Consider the following 18,883-nt stretch of genomic DNA (forward strand, 5'->3'; position numbering starts at 1 on the left):
GGCTTGTTGCAGCTTTTCTGGGCTGCAGGGGGTCCTGCCTGGAGCTGGCAGTCCTATGCAGCTGGTCCACTAGGTCTCAGCACCCCCTGGGGTCTTGGGCGGGTAGCAGGGCCCTTGGAGGCTCAAGAGGCTCCTCCCCAGGACAGCCCGACTCAGAAAGACCGTCTGAGATCTTTTCCCGATTCGGCCAGGCTTGTTGCAGCTTTTCTGGGCTGCAGGGGGTCCTGCCTGGAGCTGGCAGTCCTATGCAGCTGGTCCACTAGGTCTCAGCACCCCTTGGGGTCTTGGGCGGGTAGCAGGGCCCTTGGAGACTCAAGAGGCTCCTCCCCAGGACAGCCCGACTCAGAAAGACCGTCTGAGATCTTTTCCCAATTCGGCCAGGCTTGTTGCAGCTTTTCTGGGCTGCAGGGGGTCCTGCCTGGAGCTGGCAGTCCTATGCAGCTGGTCCACTAGGTCTTAGCACCCCCTGGGGTCTTGGGCGTGTAGCAAGGCCCTTGGAGACTCAAGAGGCTCCTCCCCGGGGGAGCCCGTCTCAGAAAAACCGTCCGAGAATTAGGTCGATCTATTCACGGCCTGGCTAGGCTTGTTCTAGCTTTTCTGTGCTGCAGGCCTTTTCTAGGGGGCTGGTGGTGTTTGGTGCTGCTCTGTGGAAGTGTAGCCCCTCCAAAGGGCAAGCAGGCCTGTGCAGGGAGAGCCCCTGCGGTGGTAGGCTTCAGGCAATTGTTGAGGCCAGCCCTCCTGGATGGCAGGCAGCCCCAGGTTTGGCGAGAGCGTAGGGGGTGGCGGGGGTGGGGGGAGGGAATGCACTGGGAAGCACAGCTTTCTGCTAGCTAGCGGGCCTGTAAGCTTGCTGTGGCGTGGGGGGTATTCTATGGGGACCCACCCCTTCTTCTCTCCCCTCCCCAGCACGGGCGCAGACCAGGCTCTTCTCCCAGGTTCCCTCTGAGGCGGCTTTCCACTTCCCCGCCCCTAGAGTATTGCTCCCTTCCTCTGCGACAGCTTTGTTTTCTAGTCTCCCAGGCAGTCTCTGCCCCGTCAAATGGTTTAGAGACCTCCCAAGCAGTTTCCGCTCTTCCCCGCCCCCCTAGCCCGGGGACTAATCTCTGGAGCCGAGGTCTCGGTGCCCAGCCCCCCCCCCAGGCGTCCCCCGGCCCTTTCTTGGGGACTAACCTTCGGAGGCGAGGTCTCGGTGCCCAGCCCCAACCCAGGCGTCCCCCGGCCCCCTCTCGGGGACCAACCTTCAGAGCTGAGGTCTCGGTGCCCAGCCCCCACCCAGGCGGCGCCCCCCGGCCCTTTCTTGGGGACTAACCTTCGGAGGCGAGGTCTCTGTGCCCAGCCCCAACCCAGGCGTCCCCCGGCCCCCTCTCGGGGACCAACCTTCAGAGCTGAGGTCTCGGTGCCCAGCCCCCACCCAGGCGTCCCCCGGCCCTTTCCCGGGGACTAACCTCTGGAGCCGAGGATTCGGTGCCCAGCCCCCACCCAGGCGTCTCAATTTTTGGTGACTGTGCCCGTAGTTCAGATGGTCCGTTGGGTTCTTGATCGTTTTTCCGTACTCCGACTTACTGCTACACTCTTCTCTGCATCTGGCGATTCCTCCGGTTCGTTTGATCTTTCCCCCGGTAGGAGACTTTCCAGGGTGCGGGATCCCTTTCTCCTCCGCAGTTCCCTTTCGGGAGCGCCCGTCCCGCTCGGATTCACCTTCTCTCACTCTCCTCTTTTCTCCCGTTCTGCCCAATAATGTCACGAACTTCTTGCCGTTATTGGAGTTTAGGTTCCTCTGCCAGCGATTGGTTGTTGTTCTGTGCGAGTCATTTCTTCTGTAGATGTGCTTTTTTTGTTGTGTTTGTGGGAGAGGGCGAGCGTGTCCCCCTACTCCTCCGCCATCTTGTCCTCAGAAAACTGTAATTTGAAAAGATACATGCACCCCTATGTTCATAGCAGTAGTGTTCACAATAGCCAAGACCAATGGTAAGATAAATGTTCATCAACATATGAATTGATTAAGAAGAAGATGTGGTATATTATAAAAAGCCATAAAAAGAATGAAATAATGCCATTTTCAGGAACATGGATGGACATAGAGATTATCACACTCAGTGAAGCAAGTCAGACAGGGAAAGACAAATGTATGATATCATTTACATGTACAAGCTAATAAAAATGGTACAGAAGAACTTATTTATAAAATGGAAGCAAATTCACAAATTTCAAAATCAAACTTAGAGTTACCTCAGGGGAAACTCTGGGTGGGAGTGATTAATTAAGAGGAAAGGATAACATATATACACTACTCTAAAAAATAAATTAACTAAAAACTACTGTAGAGCACAGGGAAATCTACTCAACTGTTTGTAATAATCTATATGGGAAAAATAATGGTTATGTGTATATGCATAACCGATTCACTTCGCTATACACCTGAAGCTAATACAACATTGTGAGTCAACTATACTTCAAAAAAATTAAAAAGAAATAATCACTGTCTTTTACACTTATGGCCAGGTGTGGCCCTAAAAAGATGAAAAGACAAAATAAAATAAAATAAATTTTAAAAAATACTTTTAGTCTCATAGAAAAGCTGAAAAATAATACAGAGTGTTCCTGTATATCCATCACCCAGCTTCCCTTCATATTAACATCCAATACCACAATGGGACAATTATCAAAGCCATGCAATTAACATTAGCACAGTACCATTAACTCAACTACAGATTTTATTTAAATTTCACTGATTTCCACTTTTTTTTTTTTTTCAGTTCCTGGACCCCACTTTGCAGTTAGCCGTCCTGTCTTGTTGGTCTCCTCCAATTTGTGACAATGCTATGTTCATCTTTAACACTTTGGAAAATATGTCTTCTGGGTTCTCCACAGTAAACTTACTACCCTTTGTAATTATTAAGTATCCTGGAGGAGATACTTTGCGACTATACAGACACACTATTTCTCCTAATGTTTTTTGCCCAGTACTTTTGGCATGCACTGCTCTGTCTTACATGTGATAATTATTGCTGTGGTATTCTAACGGTGATTTTCTCTTTCCCTCATTCTTTTGACCTTTGTTAATTCCTTCCATTCCACTTGAAATTAAAAATATTAACAAAATTCACAAATAGTATTTTGGGTATTTACTTTGTATCAGGTATTAGACTTAATCACCATGTCATTTAAGGCCTGAAGAAGCCCATTGAATTAGGTGTGGCTATTTCTATTTTATATTTCTTTAAAAAAATTTTTTTTTTTGTCTTTTTGTCTTTTTTAGGGCCGCACTTGTGGCACATGGAGATTCCCAGGCTAGGGGTCTAATTGGAGCTGTATCAGCCAGCCTACACCACAGCCACAGCAATGCCAGATCCGAACCATGTCTGCAACCTACACCACAGCTCATGGCAATGCCAGATCCTTAACACACTAAGCGAGGCCAGGGATTGAACCCGCAACCTCATGGTTCCTGGTCGGATTTGTTTCCACTGTGCCACAACAGGAACTCCTCTATTTTACATTTCAACTTGACCATGGCAAACAGGCTATGTTGATCTGATGCTAAAATCTATCCTAATCCCTACACAATGCTGCTACTACTTTGGTTCATATGCTCATGTCATTAGAACTTCTGCAAGAGAGCTCTCTGCAACCACAACCTAACCCCTCAATGGGTCCTGTTCATTGCCCTAAACTGTATTTCCATCATGGTATTCTTCTTAATATATTTCAAAGTCTCCCATTAAAGATGAGAATAGGTCTAAAATTTTTAACCCACACTGGTGGTATCTAACATCTGACTCTAAGCCCACCTTCTGTTCTCTCCCCATATCCATTCTTCATTCAATCAAGTTTTCTCCTTACAGTGGTCTGCCCATTAATTGTGCTTTCTCTCCCTCTGCTTTGCCTAATATTTCATTTAGTATGCAATGCCCTTTGTCTTTCTCTTCCTGGTGATTCTGCCCATTTCTTAAAGCTCATGGTCCAGGTGAAGTGGCAAAGCTGTTGGCTCTATCTTCCAAACAGACAGACTCATGGACAGAAGGGACAGACTTGTGGTTGCCAAGGGGCAGTGGGGAGGAAGAGGGATGAATGGTGAATTTGGGGTTGGTAGATACAAACTATTACATTTAGAATGGATAAGAAATGAAGCCCTACTGCACAGCACAGGGAGCTATGTCTGATATTTTGGAATACAACAAGGTGGAAGACAGTCTGAGAAAAATAATGCATGTATTATGTATGATTGGGTTACTATGCTGTACAGCAGAAATTGATACAATACTGTAAATCAACTATATTCTAATAATAAAAATACAGGCACAGGATTGGAGCCAAAAAAAAAAAAAATATATCTGGCTCATTCCCACTCCTACTGCTAATCCTCAGTTCCAATCCTTCATCACAATGCCTTTGGATTTCTGCCGTAACCCCCTAACAGTTTCATGCTTTAGTCTTCTCCCTGTTACAGCCTATCCTCCACACAGCAGCCAGAGTGATCTTTTAAAACACATGTTAGGGAGTTCCTATTGTGGCTCAGCAGAAATAAATCTGACTAGCATCCATGAGGACACAGATTCCATCCCTGGCCTTGCTCAGTGGATTAAGGATCTGGCATTGCCATGAGCTGTGATGTTGGCTGGAGACACGGCTCGGATCCTTGTTGCTATGGCTGTGGTGTAGGCTGGCAACTTTATCTCCAGTTGGATCCCTAGCCTGGAACTTCCATATGCCATGGGTGCGGCCCTAAAAAGACAAAGGAAACAAAAAAGTATGTTAGAAGAGGTCCCTCGTCTTCTAGACCCCATTTCATGAAGGCTATAAATCAAAGTGCTCTCGGGAAATACCCCATTGGATCTGCACCCCCTCCCTGCTTCCCCACCATCACCTCTCCAACCTGACCTCTTTCCATTCTCAGCTTTGCTCACTCCACTACAGCTACACTGAACTCTGTGGTGTTGCTAGAATATTCTAGGTACAGAGAGGCTACAGATATTAGTCTTGGTGGATCATCTGCCAGGAACATTCTTTTCTCAGATATGTGCATGGCTAATTCTCTCAGGCCCTTGAAGTATTTATTCAAATGTCACCTTCTCAACAAAGACCAATTTAACTTTCAAAAATTTCCAACCTCCGCTATATTACTCTGCTTTCCTTTTCACAGTACCCATCACTTTCTGATAAACTCTATGCTCTACTTGTGTTTACATCTATGGTATATTGTCTCTCTAGAATGGGAGCACTAGGGAGGCAGGGACCTTTGTTTGTTTAGCTCACTGACATATTCTAAGTCAGAATATTAGATTAGAGCCTTGTACACTGAAGATATTCAGGAAATTTTTGTTGAATGCCTGGAGTGTCTCATTCCCAATAACCTCCCCCACTATATCATCCCATGACATATACAATGTCTGCACCATTTTTCTGGCTCATATCATGCATGCAGTGCCTTACTCCATTTCTGTACCCATGACCTGTCTCCCCAGCTAGCCTCTAAATTTGGAGACATTACATCAGTGGTTTTGTCCCTCCCAGGATCCAGTCCACCTTCTTTGGCTTACCACTATATTTTCCTTTGTGAAAGCTATCTTTTCCCCAGCTCTCAATCTATGTAGTTCTGGTTGGGCTAATGTTACTCCCTACTCCAGGGATGGATGTGTGATCCTTAGCCATCTAAAGTGAAAATAGCACTGCCTAGCAACAGGGATTGGTGTGAGAATGTCTAGTGACTCAAGCCAGGTATTACTGGGGAAATTTCATGTACCATTTCTTTTGAGATGGCCAGAAGCTAGTGGTGCTTCTCTTTGCCATTAATTTTTTTTGAGTTCCTGACTGGAAATAAAGCCTAATCAGAGGAAAGCAGAGTCTACAGATGGAGAGTGGAAGATCTGTGACACCATTCTCTAAGTATCAAGATCCAGTGGCGCCTGAAGTCGATCACTAGAGTTTCCCAGTTGTATGAACCAAAATGTCCTTTTTAAAACCAGTTTTACTGAAGTCAATAATACAGTGCCCCATACTATTTATTTATTCCCAACTTTGCTTTACAAAGGATTTAAAGAGGCTCACAAAGTTACATACCACAGCAAAAATAAAAATATTTGAGGAAAACAAGACAATAAAACAAAAAAAAAAAAAAGAAAGAAAAACATAGAAGATAGAAGAGCTTAGTCCTCAAACACCTACCAGGAAGTCCTGTACATTTTTAGTAGATGGTCACACATTTATCTCTGATCTGTAGAGTGAAGATGTAAAAGAAAATGCAATCAATTTTAACAATGTACATAAGCTAAGATATGAGATGGTGAGATTTTAGAGTAGAGGGGCTGGTCTCACTCATCATCTGTTTGTGGAACTTTGTAAGTTTATTAAAAGGATTGAATAAATAAATGCAAACAAGTTGTACAGAGATGTCCAACTATTCATGATGATTGAGGCTACAGGGAATTATCTGTAATGAGCTGATACTTGGTTTCATAGAGTTATTCAGAATCACAAAAATCTGTCATCCAGGCCCCTTCTAGAATTGTAAACATTATACATACAAATGTTTGTGGATATTTTTTGACCCCAAATGAAAAAAAAATTCTCCAATTTTCATTTAGTTTATGGTTATATTTTATTTTGCTTTGTTCAAAAAGAGTGTTGTTTACAAAGCAGATTCTGTTTACCCATACAAACTAATTTTTATGCCCTGACATTTATATGCTCCTTGAGGCAAGGAGAGTAACCTTATTTTTTTTTTCCTGTTTTGCATACAACTTTGAAATTGTCAGTGATTACTGGTTATATCACTGAATGATAACCTATCATTACTTTGAGTATTTTGTCCTTTTCAGCTTCCATCTCTTAGTTTCACAACACAGCCAGCACACTGGCTTCTCTATCCTTTGACCTCATCACTCCCACCAAGTTTTTTCTGCTGTCTCACCTCAGTCAACCCACCCCTGAGTCTGTTGCTATATTTTTTTGTCATACTTCCTTCATTTCTTCCAATTCATGCGGCCAGTGCAACAACCCATCCATCCTTTTCAGTCTTAAGAACATGGATTCTGCCATTCTGTCTCCCACTGAGAACTCTTTCCTACCATTCATGGTGACCATCTATGGTCTGTCACTGTCATTCCCTTGCATATAATCTCAAACTTCTTGCCCCTTACCAGGCACATCTTATTCCTGGTCATAGCCCAAACCAACCCCTCTGCCTACTCCATGCTTTGTCCCCAGCAGGGAAATAAAACTTGAAGAAAACACGAACCACACGGATGGGCTTCACATCACATCCATCTCTTGATTATCAAGTGGGATGTAGTGTAGTTCAGCAACTTGATTACTTTTCCTTAGTTATTCTCGTACTCGTGAAGGTGACCATCTTGTGCTCATTAAACTATCACCTTTCCTTGAGAACTTCCTCACCTTCCTCCTTGCTGCCTCTGTATCCACATGTTCAATCTGCCACTTTGTTTCCATCTGGGCTGAGCCCCCACTTGCGGACTAGGTCTTGTCCTTTCCCACTTATTCAACCACTTTACTACTCCAGTTGATTCTGCTCTTTTCCACATTATCAAGCGCTCCCTCTCTCCGGCATGCCCTTACCCAGACCGAACACTCTCCCTTCTTTGAAAAATCTCCTAAATTCCCACTTCCATTTTCTGCTGCTGTCTCCTTTCTCTGCTCTCTCTTATCAAGAAGGATCATTGGAATAATTACCAATACTCACTGTTCCTTCTTCTTCACACACTACTCTTTCCTCACCTATTCCAGTTGGGTTTTCCTTTCTGCCACTTCGCTGAAACTGCTCTTGCCAAGGGGGCCTCCATTTTGCAACCTCAAGGGGTCAATTCTTTGTCTTCCTTGACCACTGGACATGGTTGAGCACCAGCTTCCTTCTGGAAACACATGTCTTCTGGCTCTTCCTTCCCTTTCCACCCTCAAAATGTTGGAACCTCAGGCCTTAAGCTTTGATCCTCTTTTCTCTCTGCAGGCACATCCCAGGGGATCCAGGCTTTGGGCAATCTCTCCACTGATGATTCTCAAATGTACATTCCAAGATGGACCTCTCTGCTAAGCTCCAGATTTGTAGAGTCACTCAAAACCCTTACTTGGAAGTCAAATGGCAACTCATGAATTGTCCAAAAGAGAACTAGTCATGTCCTGCTCGTCCTCATCTTAGCAAATACCACCTCCATTCATTAAAAAATACAATGAGTCAAACTTTATTCCTTCCTTTTTTTACACTTTGTAGCCAATTTAACAGCAACTGCAGTTGGATCTACCTTCAAAATACATCTCAAATCTCACCACTTCTTATCTCATTTACCATCAATACCTTCATCTAAATTATAATCACTATGTGTCTGGATTATTGTAGTAGCCTCTACCTGCTCTCCTCACTTCCATTATTTCCTCTAATACAGCCTTTAAAAGAAAACCATGTAATAATGCTTCCCCAGTCAAAGCCATCCATAGTCCTCTCCCATCAAACTCAGGATAAAAATCCAAACTCACTGCCTTTTTTTTTTTTTTTTTCCTTTTTAAGTCCACACCTGCAGCATATGGAAGTTCCCAGGCCAGGGGTCTAATCAGAGCTGCAACTGAAGTCTATACCACAGCAACAACAATGCAGGATCTGAGCCACGTGTGCGACCTATGCCACAGCTTGTGGCAATGCCAGACCCTTAACTCATTCAGCCCGAACGAGGTCAGGGGTCAAACCCGCATCCTCATGAACACTGTGTCAATTTCTCAACCTGCTGAACCAGGATGGGATCTCCAACTTTCTAACTTGTTCACTTATTTCATACATTTTTCTGCAAACATCTCTTCCTTGAAGAAGCCTCCCCTGAAACCCTACCTGTAGGCACCTCCTATCCCCATCACTCTTTGTCCTCTTGTCCTGCTGTAATTTTCTTCATAGCATTTATCACAGGTTAAAATCATCTCACAAATGTGCTTCTTCTGGGAGTTTCCACTGTGGCTCAGTGGGTTACAAACCTGACTAGTATGCATGAGGATGTGGGTTTGATTCCTGGCCTCCATCAGTGGGTTAAGGATCTGGCCATGGTATAGGTCTCAGATGTGGCTTAGATCCCACTTTTTGTGGCTGTGGTGCAGGGTGGCAACTGCAGCTCCAATTCGACCTCTAGCCTGGGAACTTCTGTATGCCACCGGTGTGGCCTAAAAAGCATAAAAAAGAAAAAAAAAGTGCTTCTTTCTTGACTGTCTTACTAGAATGGAAGCTCTCTGATCACACAAAAGTTCTGTCTTATTCACTGTAGAATCCCTACAACAGCTACAAATGTAGTAGATACTGAATAACTACTAGTCAAATGAGTTCGTAGAATTGATCATTTATTGGAATTTGTATTTGTGCCAGACACAGGACAAGGTGTTACGAAAAAGGGATGATCAAGCCAATTCCTGCCCTCGAGAAGCTCACAGTCTCGACGGAGCATTTCCTGACATGTTCTCTTCCAGCCAGCAGCATCAGTATCACCTGGGAACTTATCAGAGAGGCAGATTCTCAGGCCCCACCTGGAGTTTGCAAATTAACAGTACTGGGGTTGGGGCAGCTGTCTGTGTTTTAATACGTCCTCCTGGCAATTCTGATGTGCTGCAGAGTTTGAAAACCGCTGTTCTAGAGGGGAACTCAGACCTAAACAAGCAATTATAGTTTAGTGGGGGCCAGTACTATTTGCAAACGCTTGACATTTTAAAGAAACACTTTGTTAAGAGTCAGGCTGCTGTGCCAGTATAAATAACCCCCCCCCCCAATCTACTTGTCATTTTCCATTTTCTTATCCTTTTCATTTTTCTAAAGGGAGTGAACATACACTTCAAACAGAGGGGAAAAAAAAAAAACAACAACAACAACAAAAATAAAACACAAATAGCAGGTCCAAGACCAGGGAGCTGTAGCCTTGTTTAACCAGTTTTCGAAATCCAGTTAAACTAGGCTATAACTCTTGAGGCTGGCCCACACTCTGCATTGTTGAAACTCCAGAATTTCCAAAGGGATGGAAACAAGAGGCTCAGTGTTGCCTGGTATTAGCCAACAGAACACCTAGACAATAGGAGTCACTCACAAAACCAGGACTTAATACAGAGCTCAGGATCTGAACCTCAGTGGAAAAGTAGCCTGTGTCCAAGAGAGCAGGCCAGTCTGATTTCAGCCTTCCTCTGTCTGCACTGACCACCTTGAGCGTCTCTGCTCACAGTTTCTGACTGTTGGCAAGAGCTATGGTCAGCACAATTTTTAGTGAGCACCAGTGGGCTATTTCCCTACTATCCTGACAAAGACCAATTGGCCTTTGCAGCTGTCTCTGATTTTAGCTGGAAAAAAAAAAAAAAAAGACTCCCCACCTCTGGACTTTTCTATCTCATATTTATCCACTGAGCAATACTTGGTAAACCTGTTTAATTGGTCTGAATAACTCAGACTTATTATCAGCTGATAAATCAGCAGGATATTCTTAGAAAATTAGGTTGGCCCTAATTGTGTTTTATTATTTTTTTAGGCAAGAAGATTTATTAAGATAGGATGCTTGCGAGAGGTGCAGGCGGACAGGCATGGAACCTCTCCTTAATCATATTTTAAAATTTGGAAGTATAGCACACACACACACACACACACACACACACACACACACACACAAGATAAAAAAGAAAAAAAAAAAGGGAAAAAGAGTTTGAGAGTTTGACTCAGTTTTGAAGCAGTGAAATTATTGGCCATTTCATATTTTCTAAGATGTCAGCTGAAGCCCATATGAAAACAGTTAAATGCTATTCTAAGAGAATCCAATATGCTAGGAATATGATAGGGGATGTTGAATGGAAAATTCTGTAATTACTATGTTCATATTTCATGGTAAAATATATTCAAGATTAACTGTATTCTAATGAAATGGTACATGTATCCAAAACATTTGGGAGCAGCTTTGTGGGGTGGGAAGGAGGAATAATTTAATTAGGCCACAGATAGAGTTTTCATAGAATTCCTTGCCGTACACAACTGGTTTTGAAACACTTCTTTCACAGCTTTGAGCAACCAGTTGTGAAATCTGCATTGCTAGGAAATAGAGCAGCCAGATCTTTTCTGTGCTACACACATGGGCCTGTATTTGATGCCATGGGAGCCATGAGGCTCAGGACAGACCCAAGGTATTGCTTGTATACACAAAGCCCTCTGTGGGTTTCACAAGCATCCACTGACTTTGGAAATCAGTCAATTCTTCTGAAAATATATACAATGTTAAACCACAGGCTGAGTTTTCAATGTTGTAAACATTCTCACAGCAAGAGCAAAAATAGCCCACGTTGATTCATGATCTGTCAGTGCTCACTCTTAAGAGTGGCCAAGAGGAGCAAAGAAGCAGGAAAGAAAGGAGTTTGGGGTGGTAGATGCAAACTATGACACTTAGAAAGGAAAAGCAATGAGGTCCTACTGGGGAACTATATCAAGTCTCTTGGGATAGAAGAGGATAGAAGGTAATATAAGACAAGGAATACATGTATATATATGACTGGGCCACTTTGCTGTACAGCAGAAATTGGCACAACACTGTAAATCGACTGTACTTTAAAAAGAGAGAGATAGACAGACAGACAGACACAGAGAGAGAGGGGAACAGAGAGGGAGACAGACAGAGAGAAAGGATAGATTTCAAATAAACCAGCAGGCCTAAGTACCCTGGAATTTTCAACCTGCCAGAAATTTCAGTGAAACAGTTCAAGGGCAAATCTTTCTTGGAGGCTCCTTGGATAATAATAAGACACCTTAGATGTGTGAAGGTGACCGGCACTGGCAGAGCTGCTGGCTGGCTGCCCACCTAGTTCCACGACTTTAGAACTTCACTTCGATTTTGGATTCACGCAAATATGAGCATCAGAGAGGAAACAGCCCCAGCTGATGTCCAGAGAGAATTTCTCATCAGGGCTCATCAGTACATCATTATTGCAAAGCAAGGAGGGGTTTTCCAGGCTTTCCCAATTCTCAATGTATCTTGTACTTAGAGAAAAAAGAATCACTGGATTCCATTCATGGGTTGAGGAGAGAGGGGAAAATGCAGGAAGAAATGGTGTTCATGATATTTATAATATGCACATAGGAGGAAAAAAAGAGATTCAAAATAAACAATATTGATTATGTGAATATTTTAATTGTATAGGTTTTTAAAAATTTAGTTAATGGTATTTTTCTTCAATTGTTCTCTATAGTTTTCATGGCAAATTTACTGAGTTTAATAATCATTTTTTAATAGGGGTGTTTTAAACTGATTTTTGTAAACCTTAATACCTGTTTAAATCCATCATACTTTCACATCATTCAAATGAGCTTGCTCCTGGATCTCACAGCCTCAATTTTAGAACTCATATTCACTGTTTGAGCCCACCATGTTTGCTCAATTTAATGACATATATGATTCTAGGAATTTCATAGATCACCAAGAAAGTTCTGTTTTTCTACTTCATCCAAGTACTTGAGTTCAAATCTCAGTTTCACAACTTATTCATCGTGTAAATTTGGGTGAGTTAAATACTTTTTCTGTAATTCAGCATCCTCATTTGTAAAATGGAGATAATAATAATACCACATAGGGTTGTCATAGAGGTTAAAATGAAATGATATAAATTAAGCACTTACGATAATACCTAGAATATCATAAATGCCATAGACACATTAGCTGATATTCTGAGTCAATCATTCATCATATACTGGTTTTTTATTTCTTATTTTTATTTTTTTTTATGGCTGCACCTGCAGCATACAGAAGTTCCTGGGCCAGAGAGTGAATCTGAGCTGTAGCTGCCACTTGTGTCACAGTTGCAGAGGTTGGATGTTTTAACCCACTGGTCTGGGCCAGGGAATGAACATGTGCTTCTGCAGTGACCTGAGACACTGCAGTCAGATTCTCAACACACTGCACGACAGCAGGAACTCCCATTTAACCATTTTTTTATTGATCAACTACTCTGTTCCACACTTCCTCTGATCACAGAGTCTTTGCAACTATAGTTCCCTTTGCCTGGAATGTTTTCCTCCTTTTTATTTGACTAAATTATATCTATCTTTCAGCTCTTAGCTCAAATGTCCATTTCTACTGGAAGCTTTCCCTGAATCTCCAGAAGAGATCACATTTTCTTTATGGGGGGTGGAGGGGGTGCAGCATGCAGCAGCTTGGTGTGGAATCTTAGTTCCCAAATCTGGACCACAGCAGTGAAAGCACCGAATTCTAACCACCAGACTACCAGAGAACTCCCAGAGATCAGATTCTTAATGTCCTGAGTTCCTTTTCTTTATAGCATTTATAAGAGTTTGTAATATCCATTTGGCTTTTATTATTTGATTCCTATTTGCCCCTCACTAGACCATGACCATGTGCTCCAAAAAAATCATGGACCATACAGGTTTTTGTTCACCACTATGCTCTCCATGATTAGAGTAGATTCTCACTAAATAATGGTGGCCTGAATCAGTGGGTACATGAGCTATCACTGTGCTGATCATTAATGATGAAAGGTCAGCACTTCCTGCCCTCAAGGATCTCACAGTCAACTAGAGGGTGGAGGCCAATCTGGAATCAACCTCAGTTGTGCAAATGAATAATGAAAATCCTGACCCAAGGCAGCAACAATGCACTGCCATACTCAGCAACTGGCCTAGTGCCCTGCCATGAGAGCTTCCAAAGCAATTGAGGGCATGGTCCTAGGACCAATGGGAATCATGTTAGTGAAGCAGGATAATGGGTCCCCTTCAGAAAGTTGCATTTGGGAATCTTCTATTCATATTTACCCTCTCATCAATTGTTAGCTGGAAACTCCAAGATGTTTCTCTGTATTTTTGTGTCCATGCAACTTATTCAGGCTGTTACTAACAGTATTTTGGCAAAACTTTATTTTTGCAAAGAAATTTTACTTTGTAGTTGTGAGTTCAGTGTTATTTGTGACTCTCTGATGTCTGCTCTTCCTGAAATTTTGGCTGTCTACTGTTCTATGCATAACATTTGACTGCATCTTCAAATCTTGCTTTGGTTTCACTTTCAGGCATTTCCATCCATCTATATAGTATGGAAGGAGATGGAGATTGGAGGGCTTTCTCCTAAAACCTAAATTCAGCTGAGCTTGTATGTTATTCTGCTTTTTTTTTTTTAACTTGTAAGAGCAATGACTTTACAATGGTGAACATTATCAATATGCATTTATTAACTACTTAGTATTTTAGTGGGCTCTGAAATATAGGATTTGATGTGATAGAACTTTAGTATCTCTGCCACCAGCTGGCTATACAACTGTGGGTTAATTAATTCCATTATGTGTTATACCTTAACTTTCTTTCTGGACTATAGGGATAAGCGTGATATCTGCATCATCAGGCTGCTATGAAGTTTAAGTGTGATAATGCATAAAGCATTATGCATATACAGAATAAGTGCACAGTAATGGTAGGAATAAAGATGCTGACATTGATGCTCCTCAATTGTGAAGTCCATTAGTATCTCAATCCAGAAATTTACTTTAAAGATGTCCTAGATTGATAATGTATCTAGCTAGTGGTAGAAGCAACTCAGATTATCTCTGGAGGAAGCCATCTTCAACTTAAATCACATAGAATCCCTACAAACACTTTTTAAGGATAATGACAAACATACACAATTAAAAATAATCAAGCATGTAAGGAACAAGGCACCAAGAATGAGAACCAGCAGAAACAACAAAGAGCAAAAGAAATTTGTATGGATATCAGATATGGGACTCATCAATAAAATATTATAAATGATAATTTTAGAATGTTTAAATAAATGAAAGACAAGCATCAGAATATCTATAAGCTGTTATCCAACTCCAGAAACAGCAAAGATGAACTCTTCAGTATCCGTGTTGCTGAATATCTTTCCTTTAGTTGTTCCATTCACCTTGACCCTCTAATCAGCCTGTTCTACCAAGTTCTAATTTTAGATTTAGGCCTGGCCTTGAACCCTAGTCCATATGGATTGGAATCCTAAACCATACTTATGAGTTTTTCCATTTCCTTGAGGAGGAGAGCTGATTTTACTTGCTGTACTTTCTTAGTTGAGTTGGAAATGTTCCCATGCAGGGACAGACGTTCTGGGACCTCAGCTTTTCTTAGGGTAGGAACAAATCTCATTCCCTGCCCTCAGTCCATTTTGGTTCCTATTTCACAGAAAACAGGCCTCCAACTGGTTAAAAAAAAATAAGGGAATGTATTATTTCATACAAGAGAAAATCAAAGGTAGGCTGGGTTTAGAAGAGGTTAATTAGCTGTTCAGCAGCAGACCCAAATTCTGTCTTTCTGCATTAACTATCCACACCATTGAGTTCATTCTACACCTAATTCTATTCATCACCTCAAGATGGCTGTTGGTGCAATCAGACAAATGTGTGTCTTTATTCAAGCCCAATCAGAGATAGTGAAAGAGGCACTTTTCCAGTGGATTATTCTCCCCTATAATCTGATTGGGCCACTACAGGTCATGGGAATACTGTGGTCTAAGAAGATTTAATGATTGGCTTAAGGCTGAATTCCTGAGCAAATCACTGGCAAGGAAGAATTCATTTATGTAAATTGTTCGACCAGTGATTGAAACTAGCCCTGTGGGAAAATTTAAGGGGTTGTTATTGTCCTTACAATGACTTAGGGGGAACAAGTGGCTGAGAAGCTAAAGGTTTTGTTAAGCATAAAGAGGATTGTAATGTAATTTCACACAGTAATGAATTGTCCTCTGCTCTGCAAGACATTAAAAAATAACTTTATTAAGATATAATTATTTACCATAGAACTTAAAAGTATACAATCCAATATTTTTTTTGGATTTCTCAAAGTTATGCAACTATGATCACAACCAATTTTAGGACATTTTCATTACCCCTCTCCCTGGCAAATAAACCCCCATAGAAATCTCTCAGCCACATCCTCACCTCCCCAACACACACACCTTAGAAACCTAATCTATCAGAAGATAGTTTTGTCTCTATAGATTTTCCTATTCTAGATTATTTCATATAAATGGCCTTTGGTGACTGGCTTCTTTCACTTAGTATAATGTTTTCAAAATTCATCCATGTTGTAGCATGATTCCCATACTTCATTTTTTTTTAAGTTCAAAAAATACTCCATTATATGGATATACCACATTTTATTTATCTGTCCATCAGTTGACAGACATTTGAGTTGTAACCACTTTTCAACTATTATTAGTAATGCTGCTTGAGGCAGTCACATACAAGTTTTCACATGGACACATGTTTACATTTCCCTTGGATATTTACCTAGGAATGGAATTGCTGGGTCATATGGAAACTCTGTTTAAACTTTTGAAGAACTGCCAGACTGTCCAAAACATTTTATATTTTTACATGATATGCAGATGGAAATACCCCTGTTTCAAATTATTTGAGCCCATTATGCAATCCTGATTTACATATAAACATAAAACATTGTTTGCAGGGTACTTGTGTACACTGAATTTTTACAGTGCAGCCATCTTGTGAACCAAGGAAAGACTTCACCATGTTTGTTGGGAGCTTTACCAGGAGTTGGTCATTGTTTTAGAAAAACTGTCACTTCACTGACAACCATACTTTTTGTTATATTTGAGTTATCAACAAAACACACCTTTTATCAGTCTACACCAGTGGTTCTTAACCATAGGTGAGTCTGCCTATTGCCCCAGGGGTCAATGGCAATGACTGGAGATGTTTCTCTTGGTCTGAGAGGTGGGTGAGAGGGGCTACTAGCCTCTGGGGGCAGAGCCCAGGGATGCTGATAAACATCCTTCAATGCTTAGGGCAGCCCCTAGCACAATGAATTTTCCAGTCCCAAATGTAAGTAGTGTAGAGGTTGAGAAGCCCTGGTATACACACAGAGTTCTCAGATTCACAGTGCATTTTCCACCAGGCACAATCTTCCCACTATTTATTATGTGCTTTAGTGGAGCTGTACTGGGGCATTGTCTGATTGAAACGCATATGATTTTATTATTTGAATTTGTTTGTACCCTTTGCATGGGAGTTAGGGAATGATAGTAACTTTATACATTACGTATCTCTGAATTTCTTTTCATGATAATATAGGGGGAGTACAAATTACATAACTCTGCCAGAATGGGAGCTAGTGGTCTGGGCCTCCCTGGGAGCTGGACTGGGCGTCCTCTGCCAATCCTAGGCTCTGGAAGGGAAAGCTGGACACTGAGGAGAATTGAGAATTCATGAGGAAGAAGGAAGGGACTCCTAGGAAGACAGTCAGCCAGGGGCAATGTACAATGTCATGTTTGCCAAGATCCTGGTTTTAGATCCCTGGGAAAGACTGAATTTATTTCCTACCTTGAATGATTACTGTATACCCTGATCACCTAATAACTCCCATTCTTTCTTCACTTAAATTCATTTCAGTAGAGTCCATTATTCTTACCCCCAAAAGGCTAGAAGTAAAACAAAAGCAGGTGGGAAAATATAAGTGGGAAAACATGGCACAGCATTCTTAGAAGCTGAGAGAAGGACTGCCATTCATATGATTTAAACTTTGTTTTCCCAGTGGTTCTCAGCAGCAACAGATGTTGCTATGGAAAGTCTCCATCTAAGAAGACGACTATAGGTAGGTAGAGAAACTGAAGTTCCATCTTGAGAGGAGTACAAAGCTTGAATGTGGACAGCAGAGACTCCACAACAAAAGATCGATCATGGGAGGAGTAAGAGCTGAAAATACTTCCTGCCCTTGGGAAGTGGATGCTATGAAACTTTCTTTTACTCAGCAGGACTTTGTTCCTGACTGAGGCAAGAGTCAAGAAAGGAAACACTGCCAGAGTTTTTCCTGCTGTAGGGAGCTTACTCGGATCCGTTTCTCAGCTCAGCTTTCTGGCTGCTTACAGAGGGCCAGAGAAATTGGCTCTTCTAGGGCTGGCTGACATTCCCTCTGCAATGGAATTTCCTTTGTTGCAGAACCTGTGGCCTGCCTCATGCTGAGTGCAGATTTTGTTGCTACTCAGGAAAATTTCCTTGAAGTGGCCCCAATTGCCCAATGGTTAGGAATAGGGGGGTGTGAGGGCCCTGGGACCACGTGATATGGAGTATGGCTGTGATCCACAGTTTGGCTACACAAGGGAAAGAGCCCACTGTCACCCCTCAAGAGTATGATTATGTCAGCTGTTTTTTGAAATACGCTTCTCCTGCCCTTGTAAAGGAGTTACTCTTGATAAAGACCAGGGTTAGAGGAAGTGATAGGTGTATTTACGTATGTATATAACCCCTAATGGTTTGAGGTTTCTGTTTCTCCAATGGACTTTGATGTGGAGGAGAAAATAGATGGCAAGAAATCCTTGTCAGAGAGAAGGCTTAGGTGCCCTCCCTACTCCCTCCCCAACAAAGTCTTCTGAACCAGATAGAAAGCAGGTCCTGAAGAGATGAAAAGTTGAAGTGCAGTGGAAAACAGTCATTTCAGCTGGGATTGCTGGTGGGTGTGGCGAGATGACTCAGATTCATGAAAGAGAATCCAAGAGAGGCTGAAAGGGAGAAATGATTTTGGTTGCATATGACTGTTTTGCCTTTGTCTTTCTGGGAACAGGGTTGGGGGCAGGGGCTTCAAGAGGAGAGAATATAGATCATATAGCAGTATTTGGGAAAACCAGAGAAGTGCTTCCTGCCAAGGCCAGCTATATCCTCAGAAAGGATTACAAACCATTTTGGTGACAAAAAGGGTTCCAGCTCTTCATGGACAGAAAATACCAGGCACTTATGTCACCATAAGTCTGTGAGACATTGCCAATGGATCACTGGCAGCCATTAGCAATTGATCAGAGTTAGTACTCAAGATGAGATAGAAGAAAATTAAAGATTCCCCAGTGAAGATCTGAGGGAATATCTTGGACTATGTAAGATGTAGAAATAAGAC

At 42.1% G+C, this 18,883-nt stretch overlaps 1 long non-coding RNA gene across 1 annotated transcript in view; it reads right to left on the bottom strand.

Moving 5' to 3' along the window:
- LOC106505322 overlaps positions 1-1,503 on the bottom strand; it is a 28,044-nt gene extending 26,541 nt beyond the window's left edge. The window contains exon 1 of the long non-coding RNA XR_001299630.2: positions 1,446-1,503. This is a non-coding gene — a long non-coding RNA (uncharacterized LOC106505322). The remainder of the gene's footprint in view (positions 1-1,445) is intronic.

This window comes from Sus scrofa, chromosome 13 (genome assembly GCF_000003025.6).
Source record: "Sus scrofa isolate TJ Tabasco breed Duroc chromosome 13, Sscrofa11.1, whole genome shotgun sequence".
Taxonomy (NCBI): domain Eukaryota; kingdom Metazoa; phylum Chordata; class Mammalia; order Artiodactyla; family Suidae; genus Sus; species Sus scrofa.